This window comes from Crocuta crocuta, unplaced genomic scaffold (assembly GCF_008692635.1).
Source record: "Crocuta crocuta isolate KB4526 unplaced genomic scaffold, BGI_CrCroc_1.0 scaffold179, whole genome shotgun sequence".
NCBI classification, from domain to species: domain Eukaryota; kingdom Metazoa; phylum Chordata; class Mammalia; order Carnivora; family Hyaenidae; genus Crocuta; species Crocuta crocuta.
In genome coordinates, this window is record NW_027551568.1 from 11382618 (window position 1) to 11396561 (window position 13944).

At 39.8% G+C, this 13944-nt stretch overlaps 1 long non-coding RNA gene across 1 annotated transcript; it reads left to right on the plus strand.

Moving 5' to 3' along the window:
• Positions 1–1497: 1497 nt before the first annotated feature.
• On the plus strand, positions 1498–12845 carry LOC144220330 (uncharacterized). Its single transcript, XR_013331696.1, has 2 exons — positions 1498–1566; positions 10094–12845. It is a non-coding gene; the product is annotated as an uncharacterized LOC144220330 (long non-coding RNA).
• Positions 12846–13944: the final 1099 nt, after the last annotated feature.

The following is a 13944-nucleotide window of genomic DNA, read 5'->3' on the forward strand; positions in this document are numbered from 1 at the left end:
TATGTCCACAAAATGGAATATGTGACAGTTCAAAAAGGGGAGAAAATGAGGAAATTTAACTAGATAGTGATAAGGAGTATCCAGAATATACTATGAAGTGAAAAAAGCAAACTGCAAAATAATGCAGAAAATATTGAAGAAGGGAATGGAGGGAAATAAGAATGCATAGTCACATTTGCTTGTATTTGCATGAAGACTGGAAAGATAAACATGAAACTGATTAAAAATAGTTACCTGTAGAAGACTATGAAGGACAGTACTGGATGGAGACTAGGAAGGAGAGAGCATTTCTCTCTAGGTAGTTTGTGCTTGTAAAATATTTACTGATCAGGGGCACCTGGGTGGCTTAGTCGATTGAGCGTCCGTATTCAGCTCAGGTCATGATCTTGCAGTTTGTGGGTTCAAGCCCCGCATCAGGCTCTGTGCTGACAGCTCAGAGCCTGGAGCCTCCTTCAGATTCTGTGTCTCCCTCTTTCTCTGCCCCTCCCTTGATCATGCTCTGTCTGTCTCTGTCTCAAAAATAAACTAATAAAAAATTTAAAAAAGATATTTACTGATCAATATGTGTGAAGTCTGAGTTAAAATCAAAACTTCTGCACCTAACATTTTTTTCTATTTTTTAATTATATTTTAAAAATTATTTTAATTAATTAACTATAAAAGGCAATAAATACAGGGGTGTCTGGAGGGCTCAGTTGGTTAAGTGGCAGATTCTGAATCTCAGCTCAGGTATTGATCTCAGGGTNATCAATCTGAAAAATCGCTGGTTTGTAACAAAGATGCACTTATTTGCACTGATGTTGTCAATAATTAAGAAGTGTGTTTTGTTAAAATCATTACAAGAGCAGAAACATAAATATGTATCTATAGATGTATCTTAAACCTAGTTTAATGAAATGAAGATATATGTTAAAAATCAGTGAACTGTTCACCTAAAGAGACACAAGATCATGATTATTAAATACAATATGGGTCTCTAAGTAAACCAGGAAAGATGGTACTAAAACTCAAAATTCCCTACAATCCTTTTACGAAGACCGTAGGGATTAGCGGGCGCTCAGAGGGTCACTCGTGGGTCCCGGGGGCGCAGGGGGGACTCCGGGCGAGGCTGGGGCCGCGCTGACCTTGCGGCAGGTGCGGCTCGGCGCCACCACCNCCGCCCCCATGGCGCTGAGACTTGGCCGGGACGAGCCTCGTCCGCGCTGGGGCCTAGTGGGACCGAACGACCGCGAGACCAGACTTCAAAGTCGACTCAAGATCGGATCCGCCCAAGCTGAGCACCCAGGGGTAGGTTACCGCCAGAGCGTTCAAATACCTCCCGCTGGAGAAGCAAATACCGCGAGACTGCCGCGAGAGCGCCGGGAGGCGAAAATTTCGGCCCAGTCCGCCGTTGTNCAGGCCCACCCCCTCTTTCCCCCCCACCCCACCCCCGGCTGGAAGTGAGACGTTTGTGAACGCCGAGGTTAGGCCGGAAGTGGTGTTGCGTAGGGAATGGGTGGGGGTTTGGGGGCGAGCTGAACCGCTGCTCGTCGAGCGAAGCGGGAGGCTTGTGGCGCTGGGCTACAGGTGAGAAGAAAGGCAGCCTCTGATGGGGATGGACCAGAGTCCGCTAGCGGGAGATGTCCCGGGTTTCATGGGGGAGGCACCTTCTGGTGACGAACTGAGGTCTCCCGGGCGGAGGGGGACAGCAATCCGGGGTCTGAGCGGAGCTATTCTAGGGTCGGTCGGAAGGGGGCAAGCTGAAATTCTTAGAAGGTCTAGTTGGACCCCAGAGGGCGGGGGAGAAGTCAGGAATCGCTGGGAAGAGGATAACGTGTGAATGTACCTAAAGGTGCTATCTGCAAGTTCCCACCCTTAGGGTCTAGTGTCCTACCTAATGAGTGCATCAAGGCAATACGGGAAACGAGAGAACAAGAGATGGAAGGTAATTTTAGGTGACTGGTTATGAGGCAGATCTGCAGTATCTTCAGGAGGGAATCAAGCCTTACATATCCTTTACAAATGAAGAATATTTTATACAGACAAAAGTATAAATCATACATTGTGTATTTGCCACCCAGCTGCAGAAATAAATTACACTTATTGTTTGATAATATAAATTGAAGTCCTTTGCTCCACCGTATCTCATTCTGTTCCCTCTTGCCCAAGGTAACCACTCTGCCAAGCACCTTTGTGTTTTAATTTTAATTACATATATAGCACTGTTTTTGCATAATTTTAGCAATCAGCAACGTATATATCCTTTGGTAGCTTGCTTGTTTACTTAATGTTTAAGATTTACCAGTGTGATGTAACTCTGGTTCATTCATCATAACAGCTGAGCAGGTATTCCCTTATATTAATTTTTCAGTACTTATGTTTTGTTTTTTTTTTTGGCTTTGTATGCCCAGTGCCTGATACATTGTAAGTTCCTAAGTGTTAGTTAAGTGAATGGATGCTATAGCATTTGAATGCTGTTTCAATCCTGACACAAATGCTGAAACCTTTGAAAGAATGAATAGGATCTCAAATGACTTAAATAATATTCCATACAAACAGAATACTAGTCAAAACCAGAATCATGGACTTGCTTGATGAAGTTCAAGAACTTTGATAGTTCTAGAGCTTAAAACCTAGTAGAGTTGTATGCAAGATAAGATGAGGCTTAGATTTAAAGATATTGCCATGAGGAGAATGCACTAGCTGAGAACCATTAGAGGTTTTTGAATTATGAGAAAACTGATCAAAACTATTTTTTATGAGTACCTGGCAATAACAATAAATAATCTGTATTTTTATTTTTATTATTTTTTAAATGTTATTTTTGAGAGAGAGAGAGAGGCAGAGCGCAAGTGGAGGTGGGGCAGAAAGAAAGGGGGACACAGAATCCAAAGCAGGCTCCAGGCTTCCAGATGCCAGCACAGAGCTTGCTGCGGGGCTCGAACTCACAAACTGTGAGATCATGATGTGAGCCAACGAGGGACACTTAACCAACTGAGCCACCCAGGCACTCCCAAAAACTGTATTTTTAGAAGATAATATTCGTAATACTATGGAGATCTATCTAAGATACAAGAATTGGGGTCAGGGAATTAAAGACCACCTGTTAAGCTTACAGCAATAATAATCATTGCATTAAACATATAAGACAATCATGTATAACTTGCTGAAAATCCTGAAACATTTTCCTAGACCATTCATAGCACCACCTTCCTGAAGGACTATTTCACACCTTCTTCTGTCAAACTTGCAACATTTTCTACTTCTGTGTTCACCTAGCCGATGTCTTGCATCCTGTTTCAGTTAAAAAAGGACTTACCTGGCGGGAGCCTGGCAGTCTGAGTCAGAAGAACTTGAGACTCTTGATCTCAGAGATTGGGAGTTTGAGCCCCACATTAGGGATAGAAATTACTTCATAAATAAATAAACTTAAAAAAAAAAAAAGGATTTCACCATGCTTTTCATCACCGCTTCTACCAGGTCTATATCCTGGTACTAACACATTACCTCTACTATTACTGTCGGTGAATCGTCTGATTTAGGAGAGGGAGTTAGCTCTTTAAGAATACTTTCTGAGGGTGCCTGGGTGGCTTAGTCTGTCAGGCATCAGACTTGATTTCAGCTCAGATCATGACCTCAATTGTCTGTGGGTTCAGCCATGTGTTGGGCTCTGGATGGCAGTGTGGAGCCTGCTTGGGATTCTCTCTCTCCCTCTCTGTTTGCCCCTCCCTCACTCCTGTGATCACGCCCTCTCAAAAAGAAATAAACTTTTAAAAAAATGCTTTTTGAATAAACAGTCTGAAGCATAGCCAATTATAAACTCCCAAGATGATTGGGTTGAAAAAGGAGTAGTAAAAATAGAAAAAACCAGAATGATTAAATGACAGTTGATTTTGTCTGAAAAAATAGTAATTCATACTTATAATAATATAAATGAGATACTAGTATTTTAGGTGAGTAATTCTTAGGTAGATTTAGGTGTTAAGCTTTATAAACTAAATCTAAACATAGTTTACATTTGTGTTTTTATAGGACCATTCTTTCTGCTACTTTAACATTATAAGCAGCTTATTGTGAAATAGGATATCTTTGATTATCCTATTTTAAGGAATATGTTTTACTAGCCTTTGTCTTACATATTGCCAAATTGTTCAAATATAGTTAGGTAATTTATTTTTCACTGACTGGTAAAAATAGTGTCATTCATTCTCTCATTTATTTCAAATACATTTACTGAGTACCTACCATAGACAAACACATTCTAGGAACAGGTAGATAAGATTCATTAGTGCAAAATCAGCAACCTGAAACCACATCACACGACTATATTAATGCATCTTAGTATATAAAAAACTTTCCACTACAACTAGTTGGTCACCTGAATTGAAATTTTGTCCTAAACGATGGCTACACTATATGTACGTCTGATTAAAGAGCATTATTGCTCAGAAATGACAACAGTCAACCTCAATGCGTATATCTTAAGCATCAGTGCACACATTTATGATTTTTTAAGTTTTGGCCAGAAGGGATCTGTCCCAGCAGAGCCCAGCTGGGCTGTGGAATTACACTGATGTACTCGATCACATTATGGTATGTGTATGCTCCGATGTATGTTGACTTCTAATTACGGATATGTCTCTTTAAATTAAAATTCCACAACTTATGATTAGACCAAAAACTTCAGATTTGAGCCTATCACCCAAAATTGACTTCCCATTAAGGCACCTTTCAGAGACAAGTTAAGAAAAGGGAGGGCAAACTAAAGACTTTGGAGCACATTTAGCTCCATTTTTCTTTTATTGAGACACATTTTTCTTTACCTATATTAGGTAAATATCTATAAAATACCTGGGGGCCATGGCATATTTTATCCTTAAAATTGTAATGTTTGAGGGGCATCTGGCTGTCTCAATTGGGAGAGCATGCTACTTTTCATCTTGGGATTGAAAGTTCAAGCCTCAAGTTGGGTGTAAAGATTAATTTAAAAAAATCTTTAAAAACAAAACAAAAAAAACCCCACTATAGTGGTTTGAGATTTCTTGTAGGGAAAGAAGTATTAAAAACAAGTGAGTTTCCCTATTGGAAATTTTAACTGAGAAGAAATCAGTAATTATTCTCTTTCACCTTTTAAGGGCAGCTGTATATCTGAGTCAGATTGCATTTAAGTCTACTGTGAATTTCCCTCCAACTCTTCTTATTCATTAAAAAGAAATCTAAATGCAGTTGATTTTCCAATTAGTTCCGGTTTAAACGCTGATGATAATACACCATGCTCTGACATCCAAGAGAAATGAACTTTCATCCTACTAACCTATGTTGGAAGATAGGACGTAAGAAAAGCTTCGCCTTTTTCAGACCACAGTGAAATATTTGGAACATGTCATCTTTCAGGGAAACTTCTAACTGAAATGAAGTCAAAGGCATCTACCAGTCCCTGAATTCTCTCCCAGGTGCACATCTTTTTAAGCATAGTCTGGTACTATATACAGTAGATTTCTAGTTCCTTAGGCTACTTAGCCATAATTAAAGCATTTATAATAACTAGTCATGTTGGTAAATAAACACTGACCTCTGTCTCTGTCTGTAGGTCTTCCTGATGGCACCGTTCCTTTATATTACTATAAACAGAAAACTATGCCCAGAGAGTGCTAGCCTAGAGACCAGGTGATGCATTTTGTGCTATTGCACATTACAACTTAATCCTACTCTGGTAGCAACCTGTCTTCTCACATGGCGTCTGCTGCTCCCTTGCTGGCACAGTTCTGAAGTTACTTTCCAGCATTGCTCCAAGATGCCCATTAAAGCTTTTTGTAAAGTTTCAGCCCTTAAATTCAAGATTTAACATTTGTCCAGTGCTAAACTTACCAAATAGGAGAGATTTCTCTTGACCAGCTCTTCACATCCCTGTTTTTCACTGAATTATGCTACATCGTGTGACCCATCTCACAGCCACCTTTACTTCTGCCTGTACCTTCAGATCTGTACTCTTCAGTTCTAACTTGCTTCTGTTTTCTGACATTTCATATCAGAGAGACCCTCCAACAAGGTACCTGAGTACCGTGCTACTCCATTATGATTCATGAGATCCTCAGAGTAGTCCCTTAGGCATTTGAAGTCAGCCAGTATGAATGAATTAACATTGACACCATTTTCAAAAAAAAATCAATCAACAACTACACTTTGTCTATAATGCCTAATCTGTATCCGCAATTATGGTATGCTCCAGCAACAAAAAGATACACAGCCTTTGCTGGGATCCTCATTTAAAATTCACCCGTATGTACAGTCCAGCAATCAGATTCCCTTGTATTTACCCAAAAGAGTTGAAAAGTTATATTCACACAAAAATCTACAACTGATAGTTATAGCTGCTTTTTTCATTAAAAAAAAATTGGGGGGTACCTAGGTGGCTCAGGCAGTTAAGTGTCCAACTTTGGCTTGGGTCATGATCTCACCATTCATGAGTTCAAACCCTGTGTCAGGCTCCACGCAGGCAGTGCAGCCTGCCTGGGATTCTGGCTCTCTCCTCTTTCTCTGCCCCTCCACCACTTATACTTTCTCTCTCAAAATAAATAAATAAACTTAAAAAAAATTGCCAAACTTTGGAAGCAACCAAGAAGTCTTTCAGTATGTGCATGGATAAATAAATTTTTATATCCAGACAATGGACTAGTATTCTGTGCTAAAAAGAAATGAACTGTCAACCCATGAAAAGGCATGGAGGAACCTTAAATACGTATTACTAAGTAAAAGAAGCCAATGTAAAAATTCTTCATACTGTAAATTCCAGTTATATGACATTCCAGAAAAGGTAAAACGGGAGACATTTTTTTTTTTTTAAATCAGTGATTACCAGGGATTGGAGGGAGATAGAGATGAGTAGGCAGAACATAGGAGTTTTAGGGCAATGAACATACTCTGTATGGTATTGTAGTGATGGATACGTGTCATACATTTGTCAATTGTCAAATTATTGTTAATAGTAAAGTCCATATAGATATAATTAGTGAAGTCTCACAATAGAATATCACCAAGACTATAGTCTTTTCTTTTATCGTCTTTTCTGACATCTTTTTTATTCAAGGTTACCATTCTCTGATGCCTCTTTCAAAGTTGGCTTTATAAATAAAAAAATATTTTTTTAATGTTTATTCTTGAGAGAGAGAGAGAGAACATGAGCAAGGGAGGGGCAGAGCAAAAGAATCTGAAGCAGGCTCCATCAGCACAGAGTCCGATGTGGGGCTCGAACCCACAAGCTGTGAGATCATGATCTGAGCCCAAGTCGGACGCTTAACCGACTAAGCCACCCAGGCGCCCCAAAGCTGGCTGTATAATTAAAAGATTAGGTCCCCACATAAATACAATGGCAACAGGCTGATGAACATTGATGACACTGAACTAACGTATAGCACATTTGTCAGAGCCGCCAGCTATTCCTTATACCCATACCTTGCTTGCATCCTAGTATACAAGTATTCTCTACTCTGCTTCACTCAGGTGGAGAATTGGTGGCAGCTAGAATGAAAATATTTAGTGTGTCCCCTAATTGGGGGATTCTAATATTCCTCTCAAGTGAATGGGGCAAATCCATTCACCAGGCAATTAATAAGTAATCTTAAGATAATGTGTGTTTCAGTTTTCACACTATGACTTCCTGGAATGCAGAATTTTTATACTGAAAAATAACAGACCTCATGGGGAAAATAGGATTAGGACCAAACTATATGACTTTGTAACTAGAACAATAACAACAACAAGAAACTATTCAAAACATATTCAGGATTTGTTTTAATCAGGCATGATAAGACATATAGACACAGAAATGTCACGAAATAGGAAGTTTTTATACTCCCAGATTCCGAGAGACAGGAGGTAGAGAATGCCAAGCCATGCAAGGGGGCCATGTGGGGAAACACGGGATTGGTCAGGAGGCAGCGGGAGTGGAAGGAAAATTTCAGAAAAGCCTGTATTGTGGAAAAGCCTGGGTATTTTCTAGGAAGAGAATCAGTGAGGCAGGGTAAGCTGGTTAAGCAGGTTTAAAATTGGGTTTTTGATTCATTTCAATAGGCTCTAGGGCATAGGGGCTGTCCCTAGTTGTCAGATAGCTGGCCCTGAGATGATTGGGCAGACGGGAATATTGCCAGAGTTTAAGAGTTTGATGGGGATGGGGTGGTGTGTGTTTGTGTGTGTGTGTGTGTGTGCGCGCGCGCGCGTGGTCAATGGACTCTGGAATGGTTAGTTTGCATATGAAAGTTGTTAACTGGTTTAGTTGTTTGCTATCAGTTTTATTGTTTGCCATCTCTAGGGTAGTTTTGGGGGATGGCCAGTCCCTCCCTGATTAGTGAGAATCCAGATGCCAGAGAGCATCAAGAATACAAGTAATAAGGAAATATTAATGCAAAAAATTCTGATAAAAGCTATTCACACTGTAAAGTGTTGAATTTCTTTTTTTAAAATTTATTTACTTATTTTGGGAGGGAAAGAGCATGAGCAGAGGAGGGCCAGAGAGTGGGGGAGAGAGAATCCAAAGCAGGCTCCACACTGTCAGCACTGAGCCAGATGTGGGGTTCAAACTCACAAACCATGAGATCATGACCTGATCTGAAATCAAAAGAGTCAGACACTTAACTGACTGAGCCACTCAGGCACCCTTAAGTTGTTGAATTTCTAGTAAACAACACAGTAAGTATAAGACTTTCCCTCTTTCCCCCAAAACGGTGAAACAACTTGATGGAAGGGTACATAAGTAAGTCCTGGGTTATGATACTAAGACCCAAATAACTAAGATCAAACAACAGTGCAGGAAGTCCCAGTGTCCCCTCAGAGCATTCCTATGAAATCCCCTGCTTTCAGAAAGTTGATGTTAGGCCACTTTGCTTTTACCAAAGACCTACGTTAAGATGGTAATGGCTTTTTTCATAGAAAATCCTCTTTAGATTTCTTTCAGTTAGCAAAAACAGGTATTAGTGTAGGTCTGTCTTAAAAGTGAAATGGCATCACACCAACTGTTAGAAAGTGGGGGATACCTGTACTTCTAAGATGGACATACCCAAACTGGGCTAAGAGGAAGTCTAAAATGGCAAATGAACCATGCTCCTCCATGGCTTGCTGTATTCAGCTTTTCAAAAATTAAAAAAAAATTTTTTTAAATGTTTTACTTATTTCTGAGAGAGAGAGAGACAGCGTGAGCAGGGGAGGCTCAGAGAGAGAGAGGGAGATACAGAATCTGAAAACAGGCTCCAGGCTCTGAGTTAGCTGTTAGCACAGAGCCCAATGGGGGGCTCAAACCCATGAACCGTGAGGTCATGACCTGAGCTGAAGTCGGACGCTTAACCGACTGAGCCACCCAGGCGCCCTCCCACCCCAAATTTTTTAACATTTATTTATTTTTGAGAGACGGAGTGTGAGTGGGGGAGGGGCAGAGAGCGGGAGATACAGAATCCAAAGCAGGCTCCAGACTCCAAGCTGTCAGTACCGAGCCCGCCAGAGGGCTTGAACTCTCAGACCACGAGATCATGACCTGAGCTGAAGTCAGACACTTAACAAACAGCCACCCAGGGACCTCTTGCTGTATTCAGCTTTATTAAGTGTATTTTGCAATTCCTGATGCCAACTTCCAGGTTTTATTGACATCAATTTTTCTTTTCTTGTTTTTTTTTAGTTAAAAAATTTATTTACTTTCTTTTTTTCTAATTTTTTAAACGTTTTTATTATTGAGAGACAGAGAAAGACAGTGCATGAGCATGGGAGGGGCAGAGAGAGGGGGAGACACAGAATCTGAAGCAGGCTCCAGGCTCTGAGCTGTTAGCACAGAGCCTGCTGCGGGGCTTGAACTCACAAACTGTGAGATCATGACCTGAGCTGAAGTTGGATGCTCAGCTGACTGAGCCACCCAGGTGCTCCTGACATCATTTTTTCTATTTACCAATACTGGTTTAGATGATTTGCCTTATAGAAATAGACCTAAGCTGATATAACATAGTGATGAGAAGAGCTTTAGGCCTTTTGTTTCAGCACCCATGACCTTGGATATCCTGAAGGTTGCCATAACTGGCAATAATACCATCTGTATTATGAAGCTTTAATGTCATCTCTCTGCTCTTATTCCCAGGTCAAGGATGAAGTTCAAGAAAGTTCTAAAAATATATCATCAGGTCTGACTTGGTAGTTGACCTAGCCATGGAGAGCCTCATTGGATCCTCACGGGGTCAGACCATAACTGGAATTCTTAAAACTCTTACCACCATAAAGTACCAAGAATGAAAATGTAGGATATATACCTACCACTTCAAGAAAGTTCCTGTACCAGCCAACAGCCTAACAGATTAGCTAGCTGCTTTGATCATCAAGCAGACATACTCAAGCTCAGCACAGCAGAGGAGAATCTCTCTGTATCAATATTTTTCACATTCTGTGTGTGACCTATTAGAAAGTCATGAAATCAGTTCTGTGAGTCACAATGAAAAGTTTTTTTAAAACAAAGTAAAATATATCAAGTGCTTTGTGTGAATCCTTTGCTGCCAGAATTGTGCTACCAGGAATACTAAGGTCAATTTCAATATCTGAAAAGATAATTAATTAATGGAGGGTATATAATGAATAGAGTGTATACTGATCAAGAAATGGTTTTTTAAGCATTTGTCCACTCATGTCTTATTGACTTTTCATAATAATAAAGTTGGTGAGCAGTCTAGTTTTATGTTACCATGACTTACAACTAGATGTGAAGTCTGAAATGTTCAACTGAGATGCATTTGCAAACTATGTTTTTTGGAAAGATGTTATCTAGGCCATATATGTGTATAAATATATATGTAATTCTTTTAGTTAGTGCCATTTAAAACATTTTAATCAGCGTTGCTTTTAAAATGGATCCTATCTTTTTTAAAAGAGAGAGGAAAAGTGAAGTGATATGTGCAGAAGCTTGTCCAAGTTCAGCTGGTGGATCTGGAAATGTGAGTAGTGAGCATATTGAGGGAAACACTGACTCTAATCTGCAAACTTCAACTTCGTGTGAGCCACATTTCAAAAAGAAAAAACTAAGTGCAAGACGTTATAATGATGATTATTTAAAATACGGTTTTATCAAATGTGAAAACCCCTTTGAAGATGACAGACCTCCGTGTGTTATTTGTAATAATATTCTTGCAAATGAAAGCTTAAAACCTTCTAAATTAAAAAGGCACTTAGAAACTCAGCATGCTGAACTCACTGATAAGCCTCTTGAGTATTTCCAAAGAAAGAAAAAGGATGTAAAGTTGTCCACACAATTTCTTGGTTGTCCTACGGCTGTTAGTGAGAAGGCCTTACTATCATCATATCTGGTTGCTTATCGAGTGGCAAAAGAGAAAAATGGCTCACACGGCGGCTGAAAACATCATTCTTCCAGCATGTTTGGATATGGTACGTGCAATTTTTGATGACAAATCAGCTGACAAATTAAAAATGATATCTAGTGATAACATAATATCTCTTCGAATGTGTGCTATTGCGGAACACTTAGAAAGGATGCTTCTTACCCGGTTACAGACTGGTATAGACTTTGCGATCCAGCTCGATGAGAGCACTGATCTGGGGAGCGGCACAACACTCTTGGTTTATGTTAGATACGCGTGTCAAAATGACTTCATGGAGGACTTTTTGTGTTGTTTAAATATAACCTTACACCTAAGTGGATTAGAGATTTTTACAGAATTAGAGAAGAGCATCGTTGGCCAATATAAGCTGAACTGGAAGAACTGCAAAGGAATTGCGAGTGACGGAGTGGCAAGCATAACTGGAAGACACAGCAGAGCGCTTAGAAAATTGCTAGAAGTTACTGATAACGGTGCTGTGTGGAATCACCGTTTTATCCATCGTGAAGCTTTCGCCTCCAGAGAGATTCCACAGAATCTCATGGAAGTACTGAAAAACGCAGTGAAAGTTGCCAACTTTATTAAAGGAAGCCCACTTAATAACCAGCTTCTCGAAACATTTTGTTCAGAGATTGGAACGAATCATACCCACTTACTGTATCATACCAAAGTTCGTTGGTTGTCTCGCGGCAAAATACTAAGCAGGGTTTACGAACTCAGGAATGAGATCCACACTTTCCTTACTGAAAAAAAAAATCTCACTTGGCAAGTATTTTAGAAGATGACATTTGGGTGATGAAATTGGCATATTTAACTGATATTTTTGGCATTCTTCATGAACTGAGTTTAAAACTACAAGGGAAAAATAGCAATATATTCCAACACGTGGAACGCATCCAGGGGTTCCGAAAGACATTGTTGTTGTGGCAAATGAGGCTTAAAAGCAACCGTCCCAGCTACTACATGTTTCCAAGATTTTTGCAACATATTGAAGAGAATGCTATTAGTGAAAACCTTTTGAAAGAAATAAAATTAGAGATATTGGTGCATCTGACTTCTCTGTCTCAAACTTTTAACCATTTCTTCCCAGAAGAGAAATTTGAAACATTAAGAGAAAACAGCTGGGTAAAAGATCCCTTTGCTTTTTGAAACCCAGAATCAATAATCGAGTTAAATTTGGTGCCTGTCGAAGAGAGTGAATTACTGCAGCTCAGTTCTTCTTACACATTGAAGACTGATTACGAAGCATTAACATTATCAGCATTTTGGATTAAGGTAAAGGAAGACTTCCCTCTGCTAAGTAGAAAGAGCATCCCGCTTCTGTTACCATTCACAACAACTAATTTGTGCGAGCTTGGGTTTTCAGTCCTAACCCAGGTAAAAACAAAGGAAAGAAATGGATTGAATGGTGCTGCAGATATGCGGGTAGCACCGTCGTCCTGTGTTCCCGACTGGAGCGAGCTTATCAACAGGCAAGCACACCTGTCACATTAAATAAATCTTACCCGATTTATGTTTTTGTGTTTCTTCTTTTGTGATATTTTTCTATGTTGTATTTAGATGTTAACATAGCAGTGTATGTGGTAACTTTGTTTTCACTTTTGTCATATTTAAGTATTAATAAAATTATAATGTAACTTTTCATTCTTTGACCAACACTATCATGAACTTCTGTTAGAGACCAGGAACTGTTTTAGAGACATTTGTGATACAAAATGAAGAAAGCAAAGATCATTCTGTAGTGGAACTTAGGTCCTGGCGTGGAGAGAGAGACCATAAATAAGCCTTATAATATTTTAAAGGTAATAAGTGCTATAGAAAGAGTAGTAAGAAGGAAGGGTAGGAAACTATTTTATGGGGACCAAATCATGAAGGGCTCTGTAGACCAGCAAAGGGCCTCTGGGTTTTTGTCCATGAAATGGAGAGCAATTGAAGGGTTATGCAGAGGAAAGACATGATGTGAATTAGGCTTTAAAAGATTCACTTCATGGGTGCCTGGCCGGCTCAGTCAGTAGAGCATGTGACTCTTGATCTTGGGGTGGTAAGTTTGAGCCCCATGTTGGGTGTAGAGATTACTTAAAAAAATAAAATAAGATGAAATAAACAGAAGACTCTGACTGGCATTTTGAGAATAAATTGAATTTAATGTGACTTCCCTAAAGAAGATTTTCCTAACCACCTTAGTTTTTGTTCCATTATTCCCTTTATTTCTTTTCTTGGTAGCGTATCATTTGTAATATTTTTTAATTTTTTTTTTTTATTTCTGAGAGAGAGAGAGATGGCATGAGCAGGGAGGGCCAAAAACAGAGGGAGACACAGAGTCTGAAACAGGCTCCAAGCTCTGCGCTAGCTGTCGGCACAGAACCTGACACAGGGCTCAAACCCACAAACCAGGAGATCATGACCGGAGCCAAAGTTGGACGCCCAATCGACTGAGCCACCCAGGTGCCCCTTATTTGTAATATTTTTGTTTATTTGATTACTAGTTCTGTCATTCTGCTACCCTGGAATGAGTGCTTCATAGGAGGAGAGTTCATGTCCGTTTTGTATGATACATAGTGAGTGGGTATGCACTATATATCTGGTTGACAAATAATGATCTCTAACA